Source organism: Capsicum annuum, chromosome 3 (assembly GCF_002878395.1).
Source record: "Capsicum annuum cultivar UCD-10X-F1 chromosome 3, UCD10Xv1.1, whole genome shotgun sequence".
NCBI classification, from domain to species: Eukaryota; Viridiplantae; Streptophyta; class Magnoliopsida; order Solanales; family Solanaceae; genus Capsicum; species Capsicum annuum.
In genome coordinates, this window is record NC_061113.1 from 240617700 (window position 1) to 240624561 (window position 6862).

Below are 6862 nucleotides of genomic sequence, written 5' to 3' on the forward strand. Positions count from 1 at the left end.
ATGGCTGTTCACAAAGAAGTTAGTTTCCTTGCTTACCTACTTGTTCTTGGTAAGATTTTTCCTTTCTCCTTTTTCTATTTAATTTTTCCATCCATTTTTCACGTTATTGAATTACTAAAAAACTTATGGTGAAAAACAGATTCTTATTGAAACACTAAGATGCTCCCTAATTTTAAGCACTAGTACATTTTGCAGCGGGAAATTTTAGTAGGAAAGTATTGATTTTGTAGTAGTGATACACACAAGTGATGTTATGTTTTTCCTTAATATTTATATATAGCTTATATTTATTGTAGGAATATTTCTCCTACATGTTGATGCCAAACCTTGTCCCTAGAATTGTGGTAATTTTGCGTATGGGATATGTCCACGTTCAGAAGAAAGTGCAGAAGAATCCATATGCACCAATTGTTGTTCAGGTTATAAGGGTTGTAACTACTACAGTGCTGACGGGACTTTTGTTTGTGAAGGAGAGTTTGACCCCAAGGAAGGCCCAAAAGCTTGCCCTCTGAATTGTGATCCAAATATTGCCTATTCAAAATGTCCACGTTCAACAGGAAGGAGGATACATTATCCCACTGGATGCACCAACTGCTGCACGGGCTACAAAGGTTGCTACTAGTTTGGTCAAAACGGCAAGTTTGTCTGTGAAGGAGAGAGTCCTGAACCCAAGATTTGTCCTGCGATTTGTGATCTAACAGCTGCTTACATGACTTGTCCGTTTAGTGGATCGATCAAGATTAAGGTTGATTGTGGTAATTGTTGCACTCTAAGAGAGGGTTGCAAACTCTATCGTAAAGATGGATCTTTAATATGTACTGGAGAGCCACAGATCAGCATATCCGCAGCATAAGCCAGCTGCTTATTTCTAATCAATGATGATATATTTTACTAGTAGTTTATTAATGTATATGAAATAAAAGCATGAACAGTAGTGTCATGCTAATCTCTGTAATATAATATGCATGGGCGTCTATATGAAATAAAAGCATGAACAGTGTCATGCTAATCTATGTAATATGGGCATTGGAGCTCTTTTGGACATAAATAATAGGATATTATCTACGATATAAGCAATATGCTAATCTACAATTTATCCGCAACTAATCATGTATCGTGTCTATACATGCATATCCGCCTCACTTTTTAATAGGATATTATGTAATATTGAAAACTTATGGGAGAGGTGGTAATTAACCGTTGTAGTAATAAGATTTATGTTGTTTACCCAATATCTGTTGCAAAATAAATTCTATCCACTAAATTTAGTGCAATAAAATCAGAAAAATTAAAGAGAGAGTATATGAAATTAACTTCCAACTTGTCACGTGAAGAAGGATATTATTGCCAGATGATAAATATTACAAAAATTGTCAAGTCGGGGTCATAAAGCTAGCAGCTAGGAAAACTTATGTTTATATTAATGTGAAATTTTATTTTGGTTAGCAACATACCTTTTTTTAATCACTTGTTTTGCTATAACAAGGTGGAGAAGGACAGACCTTCTAACCCATGAAGAAAACAAGGTACTTAATCACCATCGATCCATAATATAGCTGTTAACAAAGAAGTTAGTTTGTTTGGTTACTTACTTGTTCTTGGTAAGATTTCCCTTTATCCTTTTTCTCGTTAATTTCGCCTTTGATTCATATATATACAAATAATCTTATGTTTTTCTTTAATATAGTGTGTATTGTTGGGTTCGAAATCGAGAGGGCGTCATGCGGAAGCTTAAAGTTTGCGAACTAATATGGTGGTAATTCAGATGACAAATAAAATATACAAAAAATATTATGTTATTGATATATTTGGTCAAAAGACCTAATATGAAAAACGAATATTGAAAAACATACTATCTATTGGGAGAAAATCTCCCCCTAAACAAAGACTCTTAAACGACTACATTGTAGATGTTATTATGTTATGGTATGAGAAGGGGGTCTTTTATTTATAGATATTCAAAACCTTTACTCCAAGAAAGAGGTTAGCCAAATATGGAAAAAATTTATATTTTCCTTTCAGGAAAAGTAAAAGTATTTATGGTTACTTTTATTTCCTTACAAGAAAAAAGTAAAACGTAAAATTTGGTAAGAAAATCGGGACAAAAATCCTAACAAATCTCCCTTTTTTGGCTTGATTTTCTTCACTTGATCCGCCTTCTTCACATTACATGCATGAACTTCGTTCTTGATATAATATTCATAACTGTTGCTTGCCAAGGTTAAAAATAAAGTTTAAAATATCATGATTAAAAATGGGTTAACAATTAATATTTTGTTTTTATTTATAAAGATGTAGCAACAGGAACGTTGAAAATATGGTTGAAACTTGTTCTCCACGTGTAGTTGGACAAAAATCTTCATTATCATCCAAATTGTTGCAGCTTGATTTTGAAACCGCTTTGAACCTGTTTAATCTCGTCCCACCACACCATTGGACCATTGAACCGTAAGCTCTGATACCACTTATTGGGTTCGAAATCGAGAGGGCGTGATGTGGAAGCTTAAAGTTTACAAACTAATATGGTGATAATCCAGATGACAAATAAAATATACAAAAAAAAACATTATATTATTGATATATTTGGTCAAACGACCTAATATGAAAAACGAATATTGAAAAACATACAATCTATTGGGAGAAAATCTCCCCCTAAACAAAGACTCTTAAACAACTACATTGTGGATGCTACTATGTTATAGTATGAGAAGAGGTTAGTTATTCAAAACCTTTTCTCCAAGAAAGAGTTTAGCCAAATATGGAAAAGTTTTATATAAATATTTATGTTACTTTTATTTCCTCACAAGAAAAAAGTAAAACTTAAAATTTGATAAGAAAATCGGATAAAAAATTCCAATATATACGTATATTGCATAAAAATTATATTTGTCGTAGGAATATTTTTACTTGTAAGCACGGTGGAACATGCCGATGCTATGGTTAGTACCAAAGAATGTGGTGATCTTAGCTATGGGATATGTCCACGTTCAGAAGGAAGTCCGGAAAATCCCGCATGTCTCAATTGTTGTTCAGGTTATAATAAGGGTTGCAACTGTTACAGTGCTAATGGGACTTTTATTTGTGAAGCATCGAATGATCCCAAAAAAACTAATTTTTGTTGCCCTCAGTCTTGTGATCCTGATATTGGCTATTCAAAGTGTCTCGTTCAAAAGGTCCAAAAGAGACGATAATTTAACCCACCGGATGCACCACCTGTTGCACGGGATACAAGGGTTGCTACTATTTCGATCAAGATGGAAAGTTTGCCTGCGAAGGAGAGAGTAATGAATCCAAGACTTGTCTGTCGTCTAATGGATTGGCCAAGCTTAATCAAGTTTCCGTCAATTGTACGTGGCACCTCAGGAGAGGGCTGCAAACTCCATAGTCATGATATATATGCACTGTCATGCTAATTTCTGTAATATATATGGGCGTTGGAGCTCTTTTGAACATAGGTGTCCAAGTCTCCAAGTGCCCCGGGGCGAACACTCATGATAGAAGGAAGCTCTCACGCATCACTGTACTGTAATCACCTACTCTTTTCTACGTTACTGCTGAAATTCTCTATCTTGGTGAATTTCTAGTATAGCGCCCTTGAAGAAATGAGAGATAAAAGCCTATATCTGTGATTCTTTACAGAGGGACCCAATGTTTGAGTCTCTTACTTTTCTTTGTGTGACAATGACTCTGGAAGGATGCTCTCTTCCAAGTTCTATATTTATTCTCTGCTTATTTGTTCAATTTTATTTTCCTTTTTTACTTCTGTTCTTTTTTTTTTTGATGGGTGATTCTGTTGTCTTCCAAGGAGTCGAGATCGTAAGCCTAGGAGTTTTCTTTCTTTTCGGATGCCAGCAACCAGCAATGTCCGAAATGGCTTTAAAAAATAAAAAAAAGGGGCAACTCGATGCACTAAAGCTATCGTTATGCGCGGTGTCCGGGGAAAGGCCTACCACAAGGGTGTATCGTATGCAGCCTTACCTTGCATTTCTTCTAGAAGCTGTTCCAAGGCTTGAACCCATGACCTCCTGGTCACATGGCAGCAACTTTATCAGTTACTTCAAGACTCCCCTTCAATGAAAACGAAAAAATAAGGAGTACATTTATGCAATATATGTAGCCCTATGAAAATCATGAAGGTTGAGTTTCCACTTCCCTCTCTCACTCAAAATTATCTCACCATTCTCTATTAGAGGATTTTACTACTCTTGCATTTTCGAAATTTCACAATGAGTAATCCCACGAGTGCGTTGTGTAAATGGGTAATCTCTCTCAAAAGGTACAGGCTTATAAGAAATGTGTGTAAACACTCAAAATAAGTCTAACTCAGATTCTGAAATTTGGCATCTCTTTTCTGATTATTCTTCCATTAAGGCTTTAGCTTTTTTTGGCAAAGAAATAGAAAGAAAGTCTCCGGTATTAGCCTGCATATTTTCGGGTTTTATTGATACACACTCAGCGGTCTCGTAGATATATGTATGTTCTCTCTGCATTGGTGGTTCACGAGATTACATAAAAGGAATCTTCAAACAGATGGATTGATTGCAGAGAAAATTATGATGAAAATGCAGAGTTTGTCCTTTCAAATAAATTTTTGGTAACTTTAAGCCCGCGTACAATATAATACTCGCTTGTGATGGGCCCTTCCTCGAATCCTGCGCATAGTGTAAGCTTTAGTGCACCGAACTATTTTTTTTGTTTTGTAAACCCAAACTGGAAGTGGCTAAATTGATAGTCTAAAATCAGAGCCGAATAAATAGTACAAGTACTCTGTATTAATCTTTTTCTTATTCTTCAGAACTGTCTTTTCCTTTATTTTTCTTTTAGAATATTTACTTACACTATTTAGCTTGTTCTATGATGGATATTTTAACCAAAACAAATGGCTTATATATGGAAAGTTAAAAATTTCTAGGAATAATAGTCAAGTACTTAATGTTTAATTAATTATTTGCATTTTCTTTCTATTAAACAGATCCCGCTGTTCCAGTTTGTTTTTGGGCTAAATTGATCCAAAAATACTCCTAACATGGTGAGCTACTATTAGCTTCCCTCACGATATTCCCCAAATTTTCTCACGACTTCACTTTTTTCCTATATATGTACTATCAATGTGAACTTTGTTACACACTGTGACAACCAACACTTATGTGATACAATACTATTTGTTATTAATTGATTAGCCCGTCAATTTTATACATTTGAAACTAACACTTTAAGAATATGTAGATAAAAACTTCAGATATTAAACCAACTATTGTACCAGTCTCCAACAATCTCGCTCCTTGAAATACATCGAAGTCCCCGATTTTCCAAGTTGTATGATGAACACACAATTTGGAAGTCGCATTGGCGAATTGGATGTTAATATCCTCAGTTACATGAAAACCTGATCGATGATGATGATCCGATATAATTGAACTTAGTGAATTATATGAGGGGCACTGTCTCTAGGTCGACGATCGGAGTTGCAACGAAACATGCCATCAGGTAAGTTGCACCAAACTTGAAGTGCTTCACCATTCACATCACGTACTAAAAATATCACAGGAGGGAGATCATTTAATTTATATGTAGTAGTTGGTAACTCAATATGATCGTCCAAATAATAAGGAGGGGCAGCATTATTTTTAGTGGTTGGTTACTCAATATGACTGTAGGGAGGGGCAGTGCAGTTTTGTATGAAAAGGCCACAAAAGGAAGCAAACAGAAAGATAAGAACAATAAGTGCTTCTTCGTGATGAAGCTACTTTGAGTTGTATATTACTTTCTTAAGTATGTGTTGTCTCCTATATATACTAATGATGTCTTCCCTTTATAGAGTGAAGTTGATCCTCATCACATTCCTTGCCACGTTTTAAACCTAGACTTGGTAATATATGTGTCAAATGAGCGGGTTGAACTGAATTAGAGCCGGTTAAAATTGTGGTTGAGTTAATAAATTAGTGGATTATTGTTGATCTGCTCAAAAGTTACTTGGCTAATAGCATACCAATAATATTCAACCAGCTAAATTATTTCTAAGTTGATGTTGTTATATTTTTATTTTTATATTTTTAGGAACTAATAAATTTTATTTTTATCATGACTATAAAATATAAATAAATATCAAACAGAAAATGACTTTTCAAAAATATTTGATAATTTCTCATAAATCAGTTTGAGATAGCTAGATATCAGCCCAAATTTTAATGGGTGGGTCAATATAATACTCAATATAAAATTGAACTGATTAAAAGAATTAGAATTTTATAGGCTAATTTTGTCACCTCTTAAGTTTTGGCATACATTAATAATTTGTAAAACAGAAAATTTTACTATTATTAAACATTTTTCATTGTAAAATATTTGGAACACCGCCGATGACTTCCTCATTGGTCTCAATCCCTTAAGTCTCTCTCTCCTTGTCAACACTAGAGGTATTTAATTAAAAAACCCAAAGGTTGTTATTTAAATTTAGATACACCACTTTTGATTGTTTATATAAATTTGTATCATCGTATCAATTACGAAATATATACATTAAAAAAATTATGTATAAATAACATAAATACCAACCCTCGTGTAAGTAACTACACTCTCTCCCACTTTTTAAATTACTTTACTCTCTATCCCTATTAATACATAACATGACCGATATATACATAGCATTCTGTGTATATGTTGGAATTTTTGTAATATGTTTAGGAAATTGAGATTTTTTTTTGTAATATTAAAAACGTATTTATATAATTTTTAGAAAAATTAATACAGCAACTCTGTGGCCACAATTTTACTGCATAAATATGTCAGGAAAAGTGACATTAGAATTCACACCAGTAACCACCCCAAAAATTGTAGTAATATTTGGAAGAATATAACCCAT

At 33.8% G+C, this 6862-nt stretch overlaps 2 pseudogenes; both read left to right on the forward strand.

Moving 5' to 3' along the window:
- LOC107864931 lies at positions 1 to 1053 on the forward strand (annotated as a pseudogene).
- Positions 1054 to 2703: 1650 nt separating this feature from the next.
- LOC124896864 lies at positions 2704 to 3413 on the forward strand (annotated as a pseudogene).
- The last annotated feature ends 3449 nt before the right edge of the window (positions 3414 to 6862 follow it).